The sequence below is a fragment of the Notamacropus eugenii genome, chromosome 4 (genome assembly GCF_028372415.1).
Source record: "Notamacropus eugenii isolate mMacEug1 chromosome 4, mMacEug1.pri_v2, whole genome shotgun sequence".
Taxonomy (NCBI): domain Eukaryota; kingdom Metazoa; phylum Chordata; class Mammalia; order Diprotodontia; family Macropodidae; genus Notamacropus; species Notamacropus eugenii.
The window spans coordinates 156,820,652-156,846,205 of record NC_092875.1 but is presented as its reverse complement, the minus strand read 5'-3'; the positions used below and the strand labels follow the sequence as shown (position 1 = coordinate 156,846,205).

At 39.3% G+C, this 25,554-nt stretch overlaps 1 long non-coding RNA gene across 1 annotated transcript; it reads right to left on the bottom strand.

Annotated features, from left to right (window-relative positions):
* Window positions 1–266: 266 nt before the first annotated feature.
* On the bottom strand, window positions 267–23,218 carry LOC140500698 (uncharacterized). The gene is made up of 4 exons (XR_011965847.1): window positions 13,248–23,218; window positions 12,574–12,650; window positions 4,803–4,935; window positions 267–532 (listed from the first exon to the last, which is right to left on the bottom strand). It is a non-coding gene; the product is annotated as an uncharacterized lncRNA (long non-coding RNA).
* Between the last annotated feature and the right edge of the window lie 2,336 nt (window positions 23,219–25,554).

The following is a 25,554-nucleotide window of genomic DNA, read 5'->3' as shown; positions in this document are numbered from 1 at the left end:
AGACTTTACTTCCTGTCATGAAGGGAAACAAAAATTTAGGGCCAGTGGTTGGTCACTCTGCTATCCTCAGAGAGAAGGGGTACTGGGATATAATTATATCTGTGTGCTCTTTTAAATATTATAGTCTAGGGAATATTTTTTTTAGGTTCAAGCTAAGCTCCTCATCGTTATATATCAGGGAAGACAGGCAGGGAACCAAACTGTATATCCAAGGATTTACTCCTTTCTCACCAGATACCAGATTCAAAATGAACACACATAGCAAATAGCAAAGAAAGAAACTCATTTATTGAAGTCAATAGCAAAACAGAAATCAGAGAAAGCATACATAGGAGAATATATACCAGACAATGCAGAGTGAACGAGTTCTCCCATTGGGACTGAGATAATTCAGCTCAGCTAAGAGGGAGTCCTGTATTTCACTCAAAGGGGAACATTTCCCAAAGTCTTCAGTGTAGCAAGCTGAGGACAGGTACACTGTAGAGACTGACAGGTCCTTTCATGTTAGCTTCTTGCCAGTGTCTTTTTCTCCCTTTAGTGATCGAAAGAGAGGATAGGTAGCATTTAAAGCTGGAAGCCAGAAAAACCCCAAAGAGTTGGAAGAGATCAGATTTCTCTTCTCTCCCACTCTTGCAAACTCTGTCCACTCTTCTTGCAGGCATGGGGCATTGAATAATCAATCCTTACCAATGAGAACAGGGCCCCACATAATTTGCCCTTTGAGTCAGGGTTACATATACATATAGAGAGAATGAGACTGGAAAAGAGAGGATACTGCATAGTATCTTCATCAAATATTGCAGTGAAAGAAGAAATATTAAATGATGTCAAAGGATTGTGAAATGAGGGGGAGAATTTGTGAGTTGAGGAAAAAGATAGAAAAAGAAATTTATGTCAAAGAACCTCAACTACTTCAGTTAAAATTGAGTTGAAGATCTCATTTTTAGAGTGAGAAGAGGCAGTGCTTGAGGACAGAAAAGAAAGTTCTTCCCACATTTATTACAATCAGTGATGTGGATAAAGATATAGATAGCATGCTCAGTGAATCCGTAGATGACTTCAAGCTGAGAGGAGCAGCTAATGCAATGAATGACATGATGGGGATCCTAGAAGATCTTTACACTAGAATGACAGACCACATGTAACAAGGTGATTATATAATAAGGATAAATTTACCTTTGCACTTGACTTTTGTTTTGTTTTTAAGTGTTTCTTTAATTGGGTTAAAAAATTCAGCTATACCAGTAGCATATTGGAGAAGGGAAGGGATAGACACTAGTTGGTCAAATATATGTTAAGATAAAAATTGAATTGGAATAAATAATAAGAGTACTTGAATATTTCATGAAATATAATAGTAATTAAAATGCTTTTTTTCAAAATATCTTTGAGGTGGATATGATGGTATTATTTCCATTTTATAAATCAGATGTAGTCCTTCCTTTTTTTCTTATTTCTTTCATTTTTCTTGTTGTCATTTCAACCATCTAGATGCATTTCCAAAGATGAAACTACCAGGGAAAATCTGTAACTGTTCTGCTACCACTTGCATTGTTAGAGAGTTGCCTGGACCATTAAAAAATTAAATGACTTACCTACAATCACATAGCCAGTATATGGCAGAGGAGATTTGAACATAATTCTGCCTGATTATGAAGTCAGCTTTCTATCTACTAGGCCATGCTGACTTTTAGGTTAACAAAAAAAAAAAACAAAAAAAAACCAACCTTTAGCCTAAGTAATATTTGAGTTAAAAAAATCAGTTTCACAAGTATAAGATAGGAGAGATATAACCAGATAATATAGATCTTGTGATAAGTATGGGATAGTTATAGTGGAATGAAAACCCAACATGAACAAACAATGTGATATGACAACCAAAAAAGCTAAAGTGATCTTGAATCTTAATAAAAGCATTGTCTAGAATAAGAGAAGTTATGGATTTCTTATGATCTCACTGCACTTTGCTTTATTCAGACAACATGTGGAGTATAGTGTTTGATTACAAATGCCACATGTTAGGAAGGACACTGACATGCTAGAACCCATTCAACAAAGCATGATCAGGAGAATGATGGGTCTTGCAGCCATAAGAAATTAGGTTGAAGGAACTTACCTGCACATAAGAGGTCATGATCTAGTACTTAATACTACACCTGGGCGGCGGAGCCAAGATGGCAGAGTAGAAAGACGCACGTACACATAGCTCCGAACCCACAACCCATAGAACATCTACAAAGAAGTAACTCACGGAGAATTCTGCACCCAGAGGCCACAGAACGTTGGAGCAAGGGAGATTTCTGTTCTGGAGAGACCTGCAAACCTCTCGCAAAAGTTCCTTCGCGCCGCGGACTGGGTGCCAGGACTGGGAGCTGAGTACAGCCCTGCCGCAGCGCGGCACAGAGAGGAAAAGATCCAAGTGGGCTTCAGGGACAGAATCTCCAGCGGCCACATGGGTCCCTCCACCCACAGGTGACAGGGGTCGGTGAGAGGGTCTCTTTGGCGGGTCAAGAGGGGAATGGGGTGCCCCTATAACTCAGGCCCCCTTGGGAGGCAACAGTGGAGGTGGGAGCAGACCGGGGCTCCCCAAGCAGGCAGGAGCCTGGATCCATTGTTGAAGGTCTCTGCATAAACCCCCTGAGGGAACTGAGCCCGTGAGGTGGCCCTGCCCCCACCTGAGCACCTGAACTTAATCTCACACTGAATAGCAGCCCTGCCCCTGCCCAAAGCACTGAGGCTGGGAAGCAACATTTGATTCTCAGACCCCAAGCGCAGGCTGGGAGGATCTGGAGGTGAGGTGGGTGTGAGGAAAAGATTCAGAGCTCAAGTCACTGGCTGGGAAAATGCCCAGAAAAGGGAAAAAAACCAAGACTATTGAGGGTTACTTTCTTGGTGAGCAGGTTTCTCCTCCCCTCCCTTCTGATGAGGAAGAGCGGTGCTCACCATCAGGGAAGACACGGAAGTCAGTGCTTCTAAATCCCAACCCACTCAATGGGATCAGTTCTGGGAAAAGGTCTTAAAGAGCCCAAAAAATTTTCAAAATCATGATAGAGAGGTGGAGGAAAAACTGGGAAGAGTAATAAAAGACTTGCAAGCAAAGTATGAACAACAAATCAGCACCCTGCTAAAGGAGACCCAAAAAAATGTGGGAAGAAAATAACACCCTGAAAAATAGGCTAACTCAATTGGCAAAGGAGGTTCAAGAAGCCAAGGAGGAGAAGAATGCTTTCAAAAGCAGAATTAGCCAAATGGAAAAGGAGATTCAAAAGCTCACTGAAGAAAATAATTCTTTCAAAATTAGAATGGAACAGATGGAGGTTAATGACTTTATGAGAAACCAAGAAATCACAAAACAAAACCAAAAGAATGAAAAAATGGAAGATAATGTGAAATATCTCATTGGAAAAACAACTGACCTGGAGAATAAATCCAGGAGAGACAATTTAAAAATTATGGGACGACCTGAAAGCCAGGATCAAAAAAAGAGCCTAGACATCATCTTTCATGAAATTATTAAGGAAAACTACCCTGAGATTCTAGAACCAGAGGGCAAAATAAGTATTCAAGGAACCCACAGATCACTGCCTGAAAGAGATCCAAAAAGAGAAACTCCTAGGAACATTGTGGCCAAATTCCAGAGTTCCCAGATCAAGGAGAAAATATTGCAAGCAGCTAGAAAGAAACAATTCAAGTATTGTGGAAATACAATCAGGATAACACAAGATCTAGCAGCTTCCACATTAAGGGATCGAAGGGCGTGGAACAGGATATTCCAGAAGTCAAAGGAACTAGGACTAAAACCAAGAATCACCTACCCAGCAAAACTGAATATAATACTTCAGGGGAAAAATTGGCCTTTCAATGAAATAGAGGACTTTCAAGCATCCTTGATGAAAAGACCAGAGCTGAAAAGAAAATTTGACTTTCAAACACAAGAATGAAGAGAAGCATGAAGAAGTAAATAGCAAAGAGAAGTCATAAGGGACTTATAAAAACTGAACTGTTTACATTCCTACATGGAAAGACAATATTTGTAACTCTTGAAACTATTCAGCATCTGGGTACAGGGTGGGATAACACACACACACATGCACACACACACGCACACACACATAGAGACAGAGTGCACAGAGTGAACTGAAGAGGAGGAGATCATATCTTAAAAAAAAAAAATGAAATCAAGCAGTGAGAGAGAAATATATTGGGAGGAGAAAGGGAGAAATGGAATGGGGCAAATTATCGCTCATAAAAGAGGCAAGCAAAAGACTTTTTAGTGAAGGGAAAAAGAGGGGAGGTGAGAGAAAAACATGAAGTTTACTCTCATCACATTCCACTAAAGGAAGGAATAAAATGCACAGTCATTTTGGTATGAAAACCTATCTTACAATACAGGAAAGTGGGCGATAAAGGGATAAGCAGGGTGGGGGGGATGATGGAAGGGAGGGCACGGGGAGGAGGGAGCAATTTGAGGTCAACACTCATGGGGAGGGACAGGATCAAAAGAGAGAACAGAAGTAATGGGGGACAGGATAGGATGGAGGGAAATATAATTAGTTCTTACACAACACTACTATTGTGGAAGTCATTTGCAAAACTACACAGATCTGGCCTATATTGAATTGCTTTCCTTCCAAAGGGAAGGGGTGGGGAAGGAGGGAGGGCAGATTGGCAGACAGGGGCAATTAGAACGCTCGGTGTTTTGGGGTGGGGGGAGGGGACAAAAGGGGAGAAAATGTGGAACCCAAAATTTTGTGAAAATGAATGTTAAAAGTTAAATAAATTAATAAAAAAAAATACTACACCTGGCACATATATAGCACTTAAATACTTTTGACTGACCAACTGATGATAGCCATTTTCAAGAACTTGAAGCATTGTCATGTGGAAGATGGGTTAAATTTCATTTGCTTGGCCACAAAGAATAAGGACTGCAGTCTGTGAAAAGGAAGAATATGGTTCAGTATACAGAAAAGCTTCTTAACAGAGTATCCCAAGGTGGAATTAAATGGCTCAGGAGATAATGTGTTCTTTTACACTGAAGGTCCTCAGACAAAAGTTAAATCAACACTTCTTGTTAATTTTGTTAAAGAAATTCCTTCTAGGTCAGGTGCTGGTTGAAACAAATAGCTTCTAAGTTTCCTTACAGCTCTAAGATTCTATAATTCTACATCTAAGAGATGACTAGTCTGGTTCATAACTTAAATTCAGTCTAAAAATGAGATCCTCAGCTCAAACTTAACTGAAATAGTTGAGGTCGTTTGACATAAACTTCTTCTACCCTTTTCTTCAACTCACAAATCCTCCTCCTCATTTCACAGTCTCTTGACATCATTTTACTATTTCTTCTTTTATTATAGTATCTGATGAAGATACTGTGGTATCTTCTCTTGTCCAATCTCATTCACTCATTAGCCGTACACAAAAATGGAGAAGTTAAGTAGAGGAATATGAGAACATGTTGAATTTGAAGTGAATGGAAAAACATCCAGATTTAGACAGGAGAATGTGGGGAAGAAGATATTTATATAGATAACTAAAGGCAGAGAAATAGATGGCATTGTCAGGAAAGAATAACATAAGAAAGAAAAATATAAGGTAAGAGGGACAAAAAGAGAAATCTAAGAAACAACTATATTTTGGGGGTGGTACGATGATGAGGTGATAAGAGACAGACAAGAAACAGAAAGGTAGGAAGGAAAGGTAGGGATCCTAGGTCTAGAGCTAGAAGAGATCTCACAGTACATCTAATACAAATCTCTCATTTTACAGATGAAACTCACAGATGTGAAGTGGTTTGTCTAAGGTCACACAAGTAGGAAGTGTCAGAGGCAGGATTTGAAATTTACCCTTTGATTCTAGTTGTGATATTTCCACTGAACCATTCATGAGTAAAGAAATAGGAGACAGATGGAAGGAGTTACCTAAGGATGGCAGCTATCAGGGAGAAGGAATTCAAGGGTGGAAGAGACAGAATAATTGAAGTTACCAACAGTATCAAGACTAGACAGTGAAAGAAATAAGATCAGCTTGAATTGCTAGCTTGAGAGAAAAGGGGGACCAAATGCCATAATAAGGACTAGGAAGGGGTGTGGGGCAAGGAGAAAGAATGGAGTCTGTGAAGCAAGCAGATAAGATAAGACACAGTCATGTAGGGCAGTTTTAGAAACCAATATTTTGATAGTGGAACGATTTCAAAGAAATGTGAGATGTGAGTCAAGGGCTACTCCAGCAAGTGGCCAAATGGAAGTGTTGGATTTTAGTTAGGGAAAAACTAAGGATAGGATAGCCATCAAAAGTATCATGGAGATACATTCTGAAGTCTCCCAGGATGGTGGCATGGGAAGGAGTGGAGAGAAAGACTGTGAGCGAGGTACCAAGGATGTGAAAAAAAATATCAATGGAAGAGTGTTAGAGGATAGCAACAAAAATCAGGTAAGTAAGGACAGTCAGCTGGCATGAACTCAGAGGAATGATTGGTGAATGGTAGTTGGACAGCAGAAGAGATGGTAGTGAGGAACAAGGAGGACTCCAATTGCATCTCCATCCCCTGTAAGGCAGAGAAATGGAAAAGGAAATGACCAGTGTTAGAGAGGTCAGAAACAGATGTAAAGTCCTCAGATTTTAGTTAATGTGAGGAGACAGAAAGAAAATTAGAGATCAAAGAGGAATTAATTGATAGCTGAATGGGGGAGGGCCATAATCCAGGTATTCCTGGGAGAAATAGATTAGAAGAGTAGGAAATAGGACTGGAATGAATAAAAATGAGAGAACAGGAGGAGGTAGCAATTTGATTGAGCACTCCTTGAGGGCAGGGATGCTTTCATTTTTGTTTTTGTTCCCACTGTGCCTAGCACATAATAGATGGTCTGGATAAGGAAATAGGAAGTTGGGAGGTGGTTAAACAGAGGAGTAGAAAAATACTCCAATTGGCAGAGATCGCTATTGAGAAGGCCTATACCTCCATTTATATTTGTTTATATTAGTGTTTCTAGTGTATAGGTCCATCATGGTACTTCCCCCTGGCTTCCTAGAAGAACTAACCGTGGGAAAAGAAATGGCACCCAATAAATATTGCCTGACTAATTCAATCTCCATTTCAGACCTATTAATCCATTTTGGTAGGAAGACCAATTTTTAGTCAAAATGATAACTTGGCCAATTCCATTGCTATAAGAATAGAAAAAAACAGTATGCCATACAGATGTATCAATCATTGAGTTATGGTATCCCTATTCTCTTGTCATTATATCAGTGAGAGGAATAAATTAAAAATCATATTTCCCAAAGTAAACTCTTAAGGCAGAACTCCCTTGTTATTTGATAACTATTAAAGAGAAAGAGAGAGGGAAAGAGAGAGATAACAAACATATACATACAAACACACATAATGCATACACAAATAATTTAATGAATGAATAAATGAATAAGTAAATAGGTAAATCAGATCCTCTACTCAGTCAGTTCTTGTGCAGTGCCGGGGCTACTTGTGCCTGTATATGTCATACATTATAAGTCATACATTTATCATCTGAATCATTTCATAATGCAGCAAGATCTGGCTAGAGAAGTCTACCGCCCTGGATTGCATTAAGAGAACTCTTTTTTTAAATTTATAACAATATTAGTTCCATATGATATGACATAAAATACAATTCAGGAGCCAATGGCATTAGAGAAACATGGATTCCTCCATTTTGTACAGGGAAGCAGAGGGCACCAAAGATTTTTATTTTTTAAATTACTTTGAAATTATCACCTGAGATATTAAAAAAAAATCCTCTGTGACATACTAGAGAGATCACTATTAAGAGAGTGATAGCATACATTAAGGTCAGAAGAGATCACTACATAAAATCATATTGTGGAGCAGTTATTCAATATGGCATCTTGCATTACGTTCAAGTATCTGTTATCCTTGTTATTAGAAAAGAGAAGAGGCAGAAATAAAACAAAAAACTCATTTGCATTTAGATTTGGACCACAGGAAAAACCTTGCATGCTGACTCACAGAGTACCTTCTGGCTCAGACCTGCTGTCAGTAACTTAGGATTTGGCTAGGTGGCATGGGAGGAGAGACTGAGGATCTCTTGAGACCATTCATAATGCAAGATAGATAACTGGTTGCATATTGTACAATAATGAAATTCAGGGACTATCTCAAATAATGAGACTGTTGAATCATGAGGAGATGTGACTGGTTACTTACAGGCACTGATAAATAAGTCTCATGTTCAGCTTACCCTTCTAATACTGGAGTGAAACAGCTTAAGGAAGGCACTTAGGTGCAGTATCTCTTTGGCAACACAGCGGTAGTGGAAAGAACACCAGCCTTAGTAATCTGACTTCACAACTCAATGAGTCAATAGTATGATGAGGCAGCCAAGAAAACTAACTTAATCTTAGGCTACTTAAAGAGAGACAGGAATAAGTAGGTGATAGGAATTCTGTTACTATGCCCTACTCTGACCACATCTGGATTCTCATGTTAATCCCAGACACCACATTTTAGGAAAGAAATAAATATCCACTGATTCACTGGAAAGTGTCCAGAAGAAGCCAACCAGGATGGTGGAGGATCTTAAGTTCAGGACAGACTGAAGGAATTGGAGATGTTTAGTCTGGAGAAGAAGTTCTATGGGGTACGTGATAGCTGTCTTCAAGAATTTGGAGGACTGTCACATGAGAGAGTAGCTAGGTTATTCAGTAGATAGAGCACTAAGCCTGGAGTCAAGAAGACTCATCTTTGTGAGTTCAAATCTGGCATAAATCTGGCATCAGACACTTACTAGCTGTGTCACCCTGAACAAATTTGCCTCAGTTTCCTCATCTGTAAAATGGGAATAATAATAGTGCCTACTCCTGCAGTTTGTCATGAAGATAAAATGAAATGATATTTTTAAAGGAATTTGAAAACTTGAAAACGTTTATAGAAATACTAGAGTATTTATGTACTAGAGTAGTAATAATAATGATCCATTATTAACCAATTATTAATATCATTAATAATGTATGTTAATACCTGTTGTTGCATTCTTATTATTAATTTTTGATAATTAATAATAATCTCCAATATGGTAAATATTGATAGATACAATCCATATAAACAAAAGCTCTTAAGGGGGGTCCTCAATTATTTTGCGTGTTAAAGGGGTCCTTAGACCAAAAAGTCTGAGAGCCATTCTACTTATATCATGCTATGTCTTGTCTGGAAAATAGGAATGAAAATACACTGTAACTCCCTGTCTCAGCATTGATGGGAACAAAGAGTGTCACAATCTGTACAGCAAGTGTGTGAGTTATTTCTTCATTCCTAATTTATCCTTGATAAAAACAACACTGGCACATTGCTAACTAGAGATGATTGGGAAAGCATGCTCCCCAAAGGTAGGGACCACCCTCTTTTTTTGTCTTGGGATCCCCAAGGCTCACTGCAGTGCCCAGGACACAGTAGATGCTTAGTAAAGAATTCAGTTGAATTCAATTGAATGCTTTAAAAGCATATGCATTTTCTCTTCAATAAGTTTTTCCTTCATCTCTGCATTCTTGTGGGCAGATTGTTAACACAAAGCGGAAGGCAGAGCAGCAAGGAGGAAGGAAGCTCTAACTGGCAACTCCATCCTGGACCAACAGGTTCCCAGTGTTTCATTTGGAAGGAAAACACCCAGATGCTTTTCCCACTGTTTGCTTTAACCTACAAGGCATCTGATCCATCCAATTACATCCCCTAGTGAGGGCTAATGGATATTAAAATTACATGGGTCAGGACTCCAATAGAAGTGAAGTCTTTCGGCTTGAGTCAAATCAAGTATTTACTTTGAGACCAAAAGTACAAATTGTGGGCTGTTGAATCAGCTGGAGTTCTCAAAATAGAATTTGACCTGCATAAAGATAATTCCATGAAAACACTACTGGAAATCCAAATACTTATCTAATCTGCAAGTTTGGCAAATGGATAGCATTACTGATCGCTGGGCCTGGTGAAAGAGGCCTAACTTTTATGTCCGGAGGAAACTTAGCCAAGGAAAAGAGAACCATTTAGTTCAGAGGAAAGATGTTCATACATTTTATACTTTAAATGACTCCATTTGAGAACTTGGAAAATTAAAGGGGCATGGGGCCAAAAATAGCTCCATGTCATTCGGCTGTGTGTAGCCTAAATAAGGCTTGGCCTTATCTTACTTCTCAGAAGTACACTAACCAGAGACGCTGCACAAGAGTTCCAAAACTATCATGCGCCTACAAGCGATTAGAGGATGACCAAAGTGAAGAAAAAGCAATTTATTTGTAAAGGGGAACTAAAGTGCCTGAAATTAAACTAGGGCAGAGATAGTCTGTGAAAGCTATTCAGATTATCTCGTAGACCTTCAGGTTCATCCTCAATGAGCAGCCCATTCCTGAGGTGGGCAGGAAAGCAAATGTGTTAGACTCTTTATACACTTTCTTCGTCCGCTTTTTTCTAATGGCCTTTCTGAGGAGGGGAGGGAAAAGGGACAGTATATGTTGCTTTTGAGCAATGATAGGGTTCTGTCAAAGACAAAGAGGTATAATTTTGGGGGAAAGCAGAAGTCCCAGACTCATTCTTCCCCTCCCCTTCCTCCAAACCCACCTTCTCCATTCACCGGCCCATGCCTGGAATTCCAGGATCAGAACACCATTTCCTCGGGCAGAAGCCTTATCTGACACTCCCAAGTCAGGGTGAAGAAGTTTATCAGAATTTCACTGAAGGTAAGTTTTAATGAAAATAAGTAGGAGGAAAAGAGAATGTATGAAAATATTGATCATTTGAGGCTAGGAGCAGAGGGGCTTTTGGAGGAAAAACAGACATCTAAAAGACTGAAAAGCAAACTGTGCTTAAGTTTTCCTAGACCTAGTCTTGGGTGTTGGGGTTGAAACTTAGACCTAGAGGGATGATCACTGTCGTTTGTCCTTCTTTCTCCAAAAAGACCATGAGATCAGGGTAATGATGCCATGAATTGCAAACAAACTGATTTAAGTGAGGGAGGGCTGTGCTCCCTTTCTGCTTCAGAGCCATTTAGCTCTGGTGGCAAGATACAGAACAGGACAACTGGAGATGGCCCCCAGTGGGGCGGTCAAATGCGTAGAAGAAAACTCAGAATTAAGTAAATGTTGTAAAGGAAAAATGAGCGATTCCCAAGCAGAAAATTTGGGGAAAAAAAGTTTACCATGAGGACACATCTATTGTATAAATACATGGGAAGACAGAACTATAATTACAGAAATTTGCATTATAATTATTTAATTTTGCTATATTCATAACCATGAAAAAGAAACTCAATACTTGCACATAGTTGGTGTTTGATAAGTACTTATTGAATCAAACTGAATTATACATGCAGGCTTCTACAGATTGGCTTTTTTTTTGCTAGTTTTTTTTTTTGTTCTATATCTCCAGTGCCTAGCACAGTGCTGGACACATAGTAGGCACTTAATAAATGTGTGTTGATTCACTGATTTATTCTAAATCATTTTCTCTTTTGGTTTTTCTCTTCGACCAACTTAAAACTCCTTCAAAGTTGAGTTTCCCACTATTTCTTGTAGAATTCATCAAGCCTCTTATTTGACTAGTTTGACCAAAGACCAAGACAAGATACTTTCCTTTGGGTTAAGTCTTAAGACTTGGTTTCCAGAAAAGAATGGGGTGGGGTGGGATGGGGGGGAGGAATGAGCTATGCAAGGTACCTTGATGGAATCCTTTTTTCAGTCCTCTAAAATCTCTACTTTCCATCCTGCCCCCCCTCCCCAGTCTCTTAATTCTATTAACAGCAGATTGAAGAAACACAAATAATTAGGGACAAAGCTGAGACTAGAACCTACTTAGAACTCACAGTCTAGAGGAATTTTAACTACACCATGCTGTACTTTCCCTAGAAGACCATCGGCTGCTTCTAGTTATTTCAGTTTTCACAGGATTATAGATTTTAAATTGTACAGGTCGTGTTTTTTCTGTTCAGTCACTTCAGTGACCCCATTTGGGTTTTCTTGGCCTTAAATAGAAGGCAGGTAGGTGGTGCGGTGGATAGCATGCCAGGCTTAAAGTCAGAAAGACTCATTTTTCTGAGTTAAAATCCAGCCTTAGACACTTGCTAGCTGTGTGACCCTGGGCAAGTTATTTAACAGGGGTTTACTCATCTGTAGAATGAGCTGGAGAAGAAAATGGCAAACCATTCCAGTATCTTTTTTCACAAAGAGTCAGATGCAGCTGAAATAACCCAACAACACCAAATGGCGAAGACATTGGAGTGGTTTGCCATTTTCTTCTTCATCTTATTTTGCAGATGAGGAAACTGAGGCAAACAGAGTTAAATGACTTGCCTAGTGTCACACAGTTAGTAAGCATGTGAGGCTGTAGAGATCACCTAATCTAATGCCCTCCTTTTTCCAGATAAGGAAACTCAGGGTCAGAGGTAAAGTGACTTGGTCAATCCATATGGCTAACAAGTAATAGGGCTAGATTTAGAGTACAAGTACTTTGATTACAAATTCAATGCACTTTCCACTACATTATGCAACCCCTGTCTATTGCTATACAGGATATATTCAGTGAATACATACCTGCATACTGGAATCTTGTTCTCATAGGCTGAGTTCCCATCAAAAACATGTGGCTAGAGTGGAAAGTCTCCCTCTTGCTAGAAAAAAGTAGAAAGGAATGGAAGATGAGAGTGGAAGGGGAGCAGTTCCTGGTTTCACAGTTTTTGTTCCCCTACTTTCAAAAGAATGGAGGCCACTTGCAAGGGGTGTCTTCATTTCCCTTACACTCTTTCTCCTTTGCTCTTTATCTAATCAGAGAATCACAGAATTACAGCATTTCAGAGTTGGATGGCAGCTCTGGGGCCATCTTGTCCAATCCATACCTGAACATTCCTGAGAATTATAATCTTATAGACTGTCTGAGAAGACCTACTATGAGGAGCTGGGGAAGGGAGGTTTGCACCAACTTCCTCATAAGACAGTTCATTCTGCATTTCAATAGCTCTAATTGTTTAGAAGTATTTCCTTTCCATCTATTCTTTTTCCATGCCTCTTAGTAATTTCCTCTTCCCAAAGCCCTCAAATGTGGATGGACATGGTCTGAGTTGAAGGGAGGGGGGGGTAATCAGAGTTGGAGGAGAGAGAAACTATTTTGTTATTGTTTTTTTTTATTTCCCTTCCTAGTTCAAGCCCCAAGCCTGGAGCTCATCCAGAGGTTATGTAATTAGCCTGGCCACGCTTCACCCATCTCTCACCTGCTGTTCACCCAGCAGAGACTCCACCACAGCCAGAGTCAAAAAGTGGGCACCACTGGAGATACCAACATATCCTGATTCCCGAAGGGCTGAATCCTTGGTTCAAGGGCTCCCAGGGTCCTCAACAAAAGAGCTTCAAGGAGATCCAAACGCTAACCAGATGCCCCAGCTGCTTTTGAATGTTCTCAGTTGGATGTGGGGTGGTGTGAAATGGAATATTTGGAATCTGGCCACTTCCAGGACTGTAGGCTGCTGAGCCTGAGGCAGCAATGCCAATGGCAGGGAGTATGCAGCTGCTGCCTCTAATGTGGTGCCCATATAACTAAAGATGGGATGAGTTTCTAGTCTTCCAGTCCAGAGCAAGAGGTAGAGGAGTTGGACAAGGGAAAGCTCCCACCTTCCCCTTCTTCTCCTTCTTTCCTTTAAATTTTCTTGGCCATGAATAAGAAAGCTGCCAGGAGGATGGAGCACTGTGGGAATAGAGAAGATTCTTCTACTTGGGAGGGAGTAGCCCTGCCTTCACATGATGTATTGGCCTTTGGAAACCAATATCCTCTGAAGATAAAGTGTATTTGTTTTCTGCTGCTTCATCTTGACAGGGGGAGGTTTTCTGGCGGGATGGTTTCCGGTATAATCATTCTTCTTCTGGTAAAACTACATGCTGTATTAAAGGAAATTGTCTCCTCTGTTTATTCTCCCCTGTGGCTGCTAAGAGGTTGGTGGGTATGAGGAGCTACTGCTAAATGACACACAGGAATTGGACTTTACAGCTGGGTCACAGGAGGTGCTGCCATCCTATCCCACCAAGGATTCTTCTAGCAACCCTTTTACTTCATGCAGTTAACTACTGTTCCAAATGTAAGAGGCCTAATGCTGCAAGGGCCTTCTCCTATAAAGGGGCCAGAACTCAGGGCTCATATGGCCTTGAATCCCACCTTGGGGGAGCTTGGTCTATAAAGAAAGGTATCAGGGCTTTTCTCATTGTCTCAGACCCATCGATCACCATTCTTAAAACTCCAGTCATTCAAATAGCTTTGAATCCATATAGTCTTCCTTTGCATGAGGAAAGTTATTCCTTCCTGGGGAGGGGATACATTATGGATAAATAAATAAATAAAAATGGATAAATTATTGTAGGTTGAAAATGTAATTACAATTAATTTTAAGGGACTAATGTTTAAGAGTTCGAGCCCCCAATGGAAACATGTGGATACTCAGTGTTTATGTAATTGAATCTTTAATGTTCAAGAAAAAATATTAGAAGAACAAAGACAAAAGAAACCTATGAAAATAATAGAGGTGATACACTCACAGAATAAGGTGCAAAAAGAAGAGAAGCATATACCTCTATTGTTACTGAAAAGTTTAGGAATGCAGGAACAATGGAATCATGGATTTAGATTTAGAAAGGACCATCTTGGTCAGCTAGGCCAACCTCCTTATTTTATAATTTTAGAGATAACGAAACTGAAGCTCAGAGAGGGAGGGGATTTGTACATAGTTAGAAGTGTATAAAGGAGGAAACTAGGTAGCTCAGTGGATAGAGCACTGGACCTGGAGTCAGGAAGACCTGAGTTCAAATATGACCTCAGACTTTTACTAGCTGTGTAACTCTGGGCAAGTTACTTATCCTCTGTTTGCCTTAATCCATTGGGGAAGGAAATGGCAAACCACTCTGGTATCCATGGACAGCATTGATCATGATACGATCCACAGGGGAACCAAGAATAGAACACAACTGAACCACAGCAGCATGTCTAAACCAAGAACTGAATATGGGTTCTCTGACTGTGAGATACATACAGCCTAAGACAATGACAAGAGAACTGGCTTTGATTCCAGGAAAAGTTTGGTGGTGTGGCAACAGGGAAACCAACATTTATTAAGTAAAACTGTATACCAAACACTGTACTAAGCCCTTTATTCATATTATCTCATTTTATCCTCAAAACAACCCTGGGGGTATAGATGCTATTATAAACCCATTTCACAGTTGAGGAAACTGAGGCAGACAGAGTTTAAGTGACTTGCTTGGATCACTCAGCTAGTGTCTAAGATCACATTTGAACTGAGGTCTTCCTAACTTCAGACCCAGCACTCTATTCATTGGGTCATCTAGACCAAGTCTCACCTTACACTATATTTTAACTATATACAGGGCTCTTTGTCATTTCTATATGTGTCTAGAGAAATGATTCCTTCTAGTGGTGACCACCAAGCTCACGCCCTAAAGTGGTGCAACCACCCTAAGCAGCAGTTCTCAGCTCTGGTTGCCATGACATTTCTTTCCTGGAGTCTACCTTTCCTTCAACACCTACAGGGTACAAGCCAAGTTTCCTGAGTGATACAGCCCACTCCATTTCCCATCATACTCATACAGGTGATTAAACTTTCCCCTGTGCTATTATCTCTTACTCCAAAGTAAATTTAGTTCAAGAGTCATGACTACTATGAAAGGTTGTCTCTATTTGGGTTGATTAACAACATGCATTGAGTTCTAGCCAATTGTTTGAAGATGATGACCAGAAAAGCAGCTTTTCCTTAAAAAAATGAAAAGTAATTATATGTTGTTTCTGTTATTAAACAGAACTGTGAGCAAAACTGAGCTTTCTCAACACTTTCCTGTGCAACTCAATGCATCCCATATTCCAGCAAACACATAGGATAATAACATTAAAGTTACCTCCAAGGATCTTCTAGTCCAAAGGTGGGGAACCTGCAGCCATGTGGCCCTCTAGGTCCTCATAGGAAGTTTGGATTTAGTCAAAGGGTCTCACTTGAGGACCTAGAGGGTCACATGTGGCCTAGAAGCTATAGGTTTCCCCACCCCTGTTCTAGTCCATTTTCCTGCCTCCAGGTAGAACACACCCAAGTCAATGGGATAAAAGGCTCTTTAAACCATTTTTGGAAAGAACTTGTACCACCATCTCCATTCCAGTTGTAACATTTTATCTCCCTCATTAATCATCAAACTTTGCTGAGAAGTAGGGACTAAGAACATCTCCAGGGAGTGGCCCTAGAGATTCTAGAAGACTGAGGACTCAGTCCAAAATCTTCTACCAAATTGGGATGAATTCAGAAGAAACCAGGATATTATGCAGAGCTTCCAGGGGCAGCAGGCCATTACTACTCTCTCTGCCCAACATGGAATACTACCAAAAATGCAGACCATGCAGACTCAGCCAGCTAACAACATCAAGACTATTTTAAAAAAGGAAGAAGAAAAAGAAAAAGAAAAAATCTGTCAGCTAGCATGGAATCATAGAATCATTAACTTTCCAAAGTTGCAAGGGACCTCATAGGTCATTTAGTCCCAACTGACCCCAAACAAGGATCTGCTCTACAACTTCCCCAACAAGTAGTCAGAACTCACCACTTCCAAAGCAGCCCAATCCACTTTGGGACAATTCAATTTATGAGGAATTCTTTCCTTCTATTGAACCAAAAGCTGCTTCATTGAAACTTCCACCCACTGCTCCTAATTTTGTCCTTTGAGGCCAAGAAAAGCAAGTGTAATCCTTCTTCTACATGACAGCCTTTCAAATAGATGAAAACAGCTATCATGACCTCTCCCCTACCACCACCACCAACTCTTCCATTCTCCAGGATAAACACTCCCAGATCCTTTGACTAATCCTCTTATGGCAGAGTTTCTAGTCCCCTTGCCATACTGGTCACCTTCTCTGGATGCAATCCAGCTTATAAATGTACTATTCAAAATGTGGTGCCCTGAACTAAAGACACTTCAAATATTGCATGATCAATATAAAATACAGAATAATTAATTAATTAATTAATCTCTAATTCCACACAGAATGTTTCTTTTAGTATTTGTTGAAGCCCTACTCTGACACCTCATCTTGGTGATTCTCAGAGGTGATGCCAGCAGAGTTCACCCTCTAATGGATCCTACCAAGCAGAAAAAGTCTTTAACTATGAGTCTAGTGACACACTAAATATTTGGGGTCTTAGTACCAGCCTAGCCAAATTTCCAGATGCTTATAGCTAGAGGATTGGTCTCTCAATAATAATTTTTTGGCTATAGCAATTCATTAAACTGCTTCCTAAGGGTGGAGTGGTTATAATATAAATTAATAGAAGGAGTATGCACTTGGATGAAATCATGGATCCTTGAAATTAAAACTGAAGATGAAGTGCCAGTTCTGGGCTCAGTCTCACAAATTCCCTGAACTCTGACAGGCAGGGTCTCCAGAAGATGTCTGGAGTTTTCTCCTAAGGTGGTAGGGGTAACCCAGAGGAATTAAGAATGTATTTCCAATGCTATTGATTATGAGACCCTCTGGGATGCTTCCTCAGTTTATCAGTAGATGTTATCTTGACAGCTAGACTTAATCGGCATCTAGAACTGTGTATTTGCTAAAGTGGTATGGTAAAAGAGTTGACATAAAACATCCTCCCAATATGGGGGCACATTCTCCTATAAAAACATACAGAGTCCAAGGGAAAGCAGATTCTACTTTGAAGCTATATGTGGTAATTGGGATAACTCATAGCTCTTTAATTTATGGGGTCCTAATGAAGCTTCCTTTAGGCATGGCATAGCTATCTTCCTTGTAGAGTCCTGAAGTTGTCGTCCCTAAGTTTGTCCATGCCTATGGGAAGTCAAAATCTTCCAACCTTTTGGAGTCTGCAAAGTTATCCTCTGGTCTGGATGGAAGGAAGAGGCAGAGACCCTCTCCTCCCAATCCCTAAGCAATTCCTTTTCAGAGGCTTAGAGGAAACTGTTTATCACTAAGCAAGCCTGATATTGGAATTCCACATTGCTACTAGCTTGTTGTTTGTAATCTAAGACCCATGGAAAATGACTTCCACAAATTTTAATATGTCTTGTATAGTATCCTCTCATTTCTAATAATAACTTTCATTCTTTTCAAATTGAATAAAGATTTTTTCACATTAACTTCAGTGTCTTGAACTAGATGGAGTAATTACATATATATACACACACACACACGCATGTGTGTTGTGTGTGTGTGTGTGTGTGTGTACATTCATGTTCTTCAAATGGTGTTTGAAAACTGACTCTGCTGTGCCCCCTCAGCAAGAGGAGGGACACTCCCCAAGCTGAGCAAGTTCTTGATTTGACACTAATTCCTTCTCCAGATTGTCATAATTTCTGTCCCCCAATCAAAAGCCCTTGACAATAATTCTTATGGTCTTTTTTAGCTCTAACAGTCAACAGGTCTATAAACAAATGTTTGGGCTATTAAGATGGGACTATGTAGACAAACCAATTTTTTAAAAAAAAGACAAACCAGTTAAAAAAATTAAAATCAGCAAATATATGTAGATCATGAGTCATAAATGAGGCAGGAAAGTTAGTTGAGTAATCCTCCCCTTGAATTGAATTCTGTGACAATTACTTCTAGAGTAGTGAAGGTAGTTCAAAGACCTGAGTCCACAGCTATGTTTTGTTGATGTTAATGGTCCTATAGATCAAATTATTTTCTCTCTGTGTAGAACCCATATGGGATTGCATGCCATCTCGAGGAGGGAGGGGAGAGGGAGGGAGAGAAAATTTAAAACTTATGAAAATGATTGTTGAAAACTGAAAACAAATTAATTTTAAAAAGATTACATTATTATTATTTGGCCTAACACCTTTTCTTTTTCCCAGGGTAAGTCAAGTTAGTTTTGATTCCTGGTCCTTGAAAGTTTCTTGCTTCATCTATAACTCACCAGCTATATTTACTTAGGCCAATATTTAATTTTAAAAATCAGCTTGTTTTATTTCCTGTAAGTTGTTTAAGTCTGGTTTTAACAGAGTTAATGTGCTTATAGGCACATAGACTGTTAGAATAGAAGAGGATCTCAAAAGATATCTCATTTTAAAGACAAGAAGTAAGGCCCAGGAAATTGAAGTGACATTTCTAAGAGCACCCAACTGGTGAATCCAACATGGGGCTTCAGCATCAAATTGAATAGTCTTCACCAGTAACCATTCTATTAAACTTTCAAATATATAAACTTGCTTCCCACATCTGATTTTTGAATGTTCAATGACCTGATTGATGTCTGGTCTTTATAACAAATGACTGATACAATCACTGAAAATATGAAAAAAAAAGCAATTATATGTAGTTTTGACTCAGGTAAAATTAGAAGACCAACTTTGGCTCTGTATAGTATAAGGTAAAGAGAATTGACCTAGGCATCAGGGAATTTGGGTAAAAATCTTGTCTCTGATGCCAATGAGGACCTGAGTTATTCATTTAAAGTCCAGGACCCTTCATTTTCTCATCTGTAAAATAAAGGAGCTGACCTGCATGGCCTCTGAGGTCTCTTGAGCCTCTAGATCAATAGTTCTATAATCTGACACATCAAGAAAGTAAGGTCAATTGATGTAAAGCAGCTACACAAGATATATTGATTTTCTTAGTTGGCTCAACTAGGGAGTTCAACCCCTCAGTGGAAATAAAGTCCAGAATGTTTTTTTTCCACAGATGTTACATTGGGTTAAGAATACCTAAATAACAAATGTAGAAATATTTTATTTCAATCACTTTCAATTTAGTAGTTTGCTAAGCAGTTCTCTTCTGGTTTATTAAGTCTACCTGTAATTAGTCAATAATCATTATCAATAATTAAAAAATCAGAAAAAAAAGATCCATCTTTTTTCCATCAATGATACTCACCTCCACCATTCCATGGGAACTTTTCTGCCTGGTTTAGTAGTAACAAATCCTTCTTCTTTTAGTTCTTGCATCTTTTTGAGCAAAGGTCAGGCTAAGCTTTTATCTAGATAGGACTTTTTCCATATATACAATCCTCAATTGATAAGCTCAATAAAATATTCAGCACTTGTGTATCCATGCTGCCAAAACTGCCCTATAAATGGAAAGCAATATGTCTTTTTTCTTTTATTTTTGGACCCTGGGACATGCCAAGATTGTGATCATTTCAGAAGAAATAAGAAATTGAATAAATGAAAGAAAAATTAAAATGTCAAAGAAATCATGGTTACTTGGCCTTCACAAGATTGAAAGGACCAAGGATCAAGGGTACCTTACAGCACTGGGAATGCTTACCAAAGGGACTGGTTGAACAAAAGGCCTTGCCTCAATAAAGCCTCAGGACATACATGAGCTTTTGTTCTAGATTTCTCTCATATTATTGAAATGTTTGAGAAGGAGGTAATGATGTTGAAAGCAGGCTCCAAGTCCTTCCTTCTCTCCCATTCTGTATGTCCATACCCTCACTATAACCACTCATTTCTCTAGAAATTGATTTTAAAAGGGTCATTGCAAAGGCCCCCTCCAAAATATTTAAAAAGTTGTTTCTTATAGGAAATTAGTAAACTATCTTGGCATTTTCAGCCCCAAGTCACAGATGAGGAAAATAAGGCCAAGGAAAGTGAATACTTTCCCAAAGCCAACAAACAGTAAAGAAGTGGAAGGGGAAAAATCTGTTGTTGTAAGTAGTCATAGGATCAATAAAAAATTAGGACTGGTAAGTAAAAAATTTGAACTAGATGACCTCTTCTATCTGGAGGTCATTAAGTCCAACACCATCCTTTTATGCATGAAAAAGTTAAGTACTGAGAAATCAAGGGACTTATTAAAGTCCACATAGATAGAATTTGGCAGAGTTGAGGTTGTTAATCAGGTCCTGTGCCTTCAAATTTAGCTCTCTTTCCACTATGACATACTACTTGCCACAGAAGGTTCTAAGTCACAGGCTCTGAGTTTCTTGACCAAGTTTTGTCAACCTTTCAGAAGCTGAGTGTCGTGGTTCCTATTCCTGTTCTGTCATGGAATGTTGAGGGTGGAAAGAGAAGTGGGGCTAGAAATACATAAAATCTATCAAGTTATATGTAGGGGAAGGATTCACATAGGATATAGAAGGACATGATGCATGAAAACAGAAGGGGATTGAGTGTGACAGTTATAGCTAATGGATCCCCTCACAACTTTCTTTCCTTCAGACTCTGATAATAAGGTGACTCTTCTATTTACCCAAGCCAGTCCCTCTACATGTCCTTCATCCCATCTCTTCGTATCTTCTCCAGCAGATGGCTCCCTCAATCATTCCTCCTTTTCTCTAATTTAAAACTTCTTTCTATCTATTGGCCCATTTCACTACCTTCAGATATTCAAGTCTTCTCCACCTTTAAAAAATCTTAACTATTACAAGGGAGTTATGCTTTCAATAAGTGACTCTTTAAGAGCATGATCCTTGACAGTTCACTTGTTTGGGCAATAAATCTGTTTCTATGAAAATTAGTCACTGACATGATTCTATATTGACAATTCATTTGTCTGAGACAGAGGTCTGCTTAGAGTTCTAAGAGAAGCAGTTCTTAAAATGATCTAACTTGGAATTCTGAAATAGTAGAGGCTCATTTGAACATGACAAGCTATTGAATACTGGCAAATCTAGACAGCACAGCATGCTTCAGTGATTTACATATGAAGAACTACAGAACTACAGAAAGCTAGGGTAATAGACTGGAGAAATATGGAGGACAGAATTATTTTATGATCACAAGTCAAACATAACCCACAGATCATAAACAAAAGATAAGAATTTGGTTCTGAAACTTTAAGATGAGGTGAGCAATGCTTGTGGAGAGCTCCCAAGGTGAAACAATCAACATGAGAGGTGGAAAGACTGATTACAGAATCTTGTGAAAGAGAGATTGTAATACTCTCACTCTTTCTCTCTGTATTATCCTAGTGACTAGGCATGTTGCTTGGCCAATGAGATCTTGGAATGCTCTCTACTGATGGGATGGGAAAGAAAAGGGGAAGGGGAAAAGAAAAGAAGGAAGGGGGAAGGGAAAGAGTGGTAGAGTAGATGAAGTACTGGGATTGGACCTAAGAAGGCCTAAGTTCAAATTTGAACTGATATGATACATTTACCTGTGAGGATCAAATGATATATTTGTAAAGTGCTTAGCACAGTTCCTGACACATAAAAGAAACTATATAAATGCTTGCTTGGCACATAAAAGACACTATACAAATGTCTGCAATTATTATTACTTACTCCATGCATAAGAATAGCTAGTTATACTTCTATAAATTAGACACAGTCCCAACCTTCATAAGTCTTTTAGTTTAGTTAAGTTGGGAAGGATATTTAAATGTAGAATATATAATTGTGCATGGTAAGTTCATAATGAGAGGTGCCATGACATGACATGCAAGGTCAGTAGACAAAATATTATTTCCAACTCAGAAAACTTCATGGCAGTATTTGGCCTGAAACTTGAACAATGGGAAAGAATGCAATAGGTAGAAATAGGTGAGTGCATTCCAGGACTGGAGAGTAATGTGAAGAGAAAACATGCAGGATAGAAAACACTATTGGCATGTGTAATGACTAAGCAATGAGTAGTTCAGTATATCTGGAATATAGAGGACAGAAAAGAGTATGAGGTAAAGCTTGAAAGATAAGGAGGTGGCAGATTGGCCACCCAAGGGCTTAAGCTTTATTCGGTAAGTAGTAGAAAAGCAGTGAAAGATTTCCCGTACAAGACTGGCGTGTAAGAAAGAATCTGGAGGAAATATGAAGGCTCCATGGAGAAGGGAGGGGTGTGGGGTGAAGAACAAACACAGATTAGGTAAGAAACTATTACAATGGCTCCAGCAGGAAGTAATGAAGATGTGTATCAATATGAAAGCAATAGTATAAAAAGAAAGGAAGGCAATTGGATTGAAGAGGCTGAATTGACAGGAATTAGCAACTGATTGAATTTGGTAGATGAAGAGAAGGTAGGTTCAAAGATAACAATGAGACTTTGAGTATAGGGGACTAACAAAAGTGATGCCATTGACAAAAATGGACTTATTAGAAAGAGATGAGTTTGAGGGAAAGATAATAGATTAGGCTTTGAATAAGCCCACTGTCTGCCTATTAAAGCACCATGCTCCACTCAGCAAATAAATAGTGTGCATATGTGTGTGTTTGTGTGTGAGACAGAGAGAGAAAGTGAGGGAGGGAGGGGAGGGGAGGGGAGAGAGAGAGAGAGAGAGAGAGAGAGAGAGAGAGAGAGAGAGAGAGAGAGAGAGAATGACAGCCTGCTGTAGAAGATACAGTTGGAATCAGAGCCAATTAGGTTCAGGTTCAACCTCAGAAGACAATTCTAAGATTTTAAGTTCAAGAATATTTGCTGATCTGCATTGGTAGAAGTTTCCTTATGGAAATATTCCCTACACCAAAGACATCATAGGTTTGGACTATCTCTACTTACTTACCTGTTTACTTACCCATCTATCTATCTATCCATCTACGTATCTCTGTGTGTCTGGGTACATATGTTTAAATATGTATATGTGTATATCAATTGTGGAAGGAGGAGGAGAGATCATTACTCAGAATCCATTTATATTCAAAAGAGCTTCTGCCTGAACTGATATTCATTTAGAAGGCTTACAGAGAAGTGGTCTACTGTGACCTGGTTCAATGTCCCATTCTCCCTGGACTCCTCCAGATGTGCAAAAGCAAAGTAGGTGCCAAAATCTCTGTCTAAAGTTTAAACTATAAAATGTCTCTTGTTGGGACATGAAATTAGATGTTTCTTTACACAGAGACCCCTCAGAAGGTGGTCTTTGACCTTGGGTTGATACATTTTCAGCCAAGGTCAATGTAGTCATTTTTTTTTCTTTAGCTGTGTGTATTTGTGATAGGAGAGGGTTCTACTGGGGAGGCGGGGTAAGGGAAAATCATTGAGATGTTACAGTTGCAAAAAGGAAAAGGAGCATCAAATAAAAATGACAACAGAAAGAGATTTGTTTAAGTACATTCAAGAAAACAAATCAATCAAAACCCAGAGACACCCAGCAAGAACATGGGTTAAATGCATCAGATCACTTCACTCTCCTATTTCCATTTCTTCTTTTTATCCAGAAGATGCTGCTGTTGCTGCAGATGTTGATTGCAACTGCAAACACATGGAATTAATTAATCACCAAATTGGTCAAAACAAACAAACTTGCTGCATTTATTTTAGTTTTTCTTCCTTTCCAATTATTTTCAGTGGAGGAAATCCTGAAACCAGGCTTTGAAAAGAGGAGATTCCATGGTGATAGGATGTAATCTGGAACACCCAGAGACCTTGGCAAAAGTCATCATTAATCCCAAAGAACAAGTGACCTAACACTATCTATGCATAGGAGAGAGTACAGAACTGTAGGCACCTCCATGGAACCACAGGATTGGAAGACAACTTCAGAGAGAAGCTAATCAGTGCTCCTGACTTTAAGCAGTACTGAAAATAAATCATTCCAAAGAGGTGGCTTTAAGCTAATGTCTGTGACTACCAGGAATTAATTTTTCAGATCCTTTGATCACTTCCTTCAATGGTTTTAATTGCCAGTGCTATAGTGAATACACTGAAGAAGGCCAATGTGGGTTCTCACCAAATTGTAGCATCCAGGGAAGCCACAGCTGCAGAAATCACTATACAACCTAGAGCCATTACTAAAGGAGGGTGACTAGGGCTATGCCCCACGGGACTGAAATTTAGGGAGTGCTGACAGCACACACACTCTTTCAGCAGTGAAGAAAAAGATCAGCTTAGCTAGGTGCAATAATATTTAGTTATAATAAGAAGTTACCAGATGATGGATGTCCTCTCTTATCCCACCCCAGCCTATACCCCAGGTGATTTCCTTCCCAGTGTGAATTGTTCTTATTCTTTCCCAAGTGATTTTCCCCAAAGTAGCTTGATAATATCTTAGGGTCCCACTCACTTGATAAGCAATTCACTACCCAATTTAAAATTCCACTATAGCCTTGAAATATATCTTTTGGAAAGAAAACTACCAAGTTACATAATGGATGCCCCCACTGGCTATAACAACAGAAGACAAAACAGCACACACAATTGAAAGTTAGGAAAGTTCAGTTTCCATCCTAAGTCTATACTGTCCATGAAGAATTAGGATTCCACCCTGAATGAAGTATCATGGCTTTGACTACTCATCAATACTGGTTTGTCACACTTCAAGAAGCCTAATGAGAGGCAGTATGGCAAAATGGAAAAAGGACCAGGCTCAGGATCTGGTCGATCTAGTTTCAAGTCCTGCTTCTAACATTGTGATCACCAGCAAATCATTTAACCTTCCAGTGTCTGAGACAATTCTATAAGGTCTTATGCTGTAGACAAATTGTAGATCTGTGTTAGTGGAGAGAGTTTCTAAATCAAAGCATTCCCCCTATGAATGTCATCTTAGATGTGGACAACACACACACACACACACACACACACACACACACACACACACACACACACGAAAATTTATACCCTAAATGTGAAAAATCCCAAGTTAAAAATCAGGTA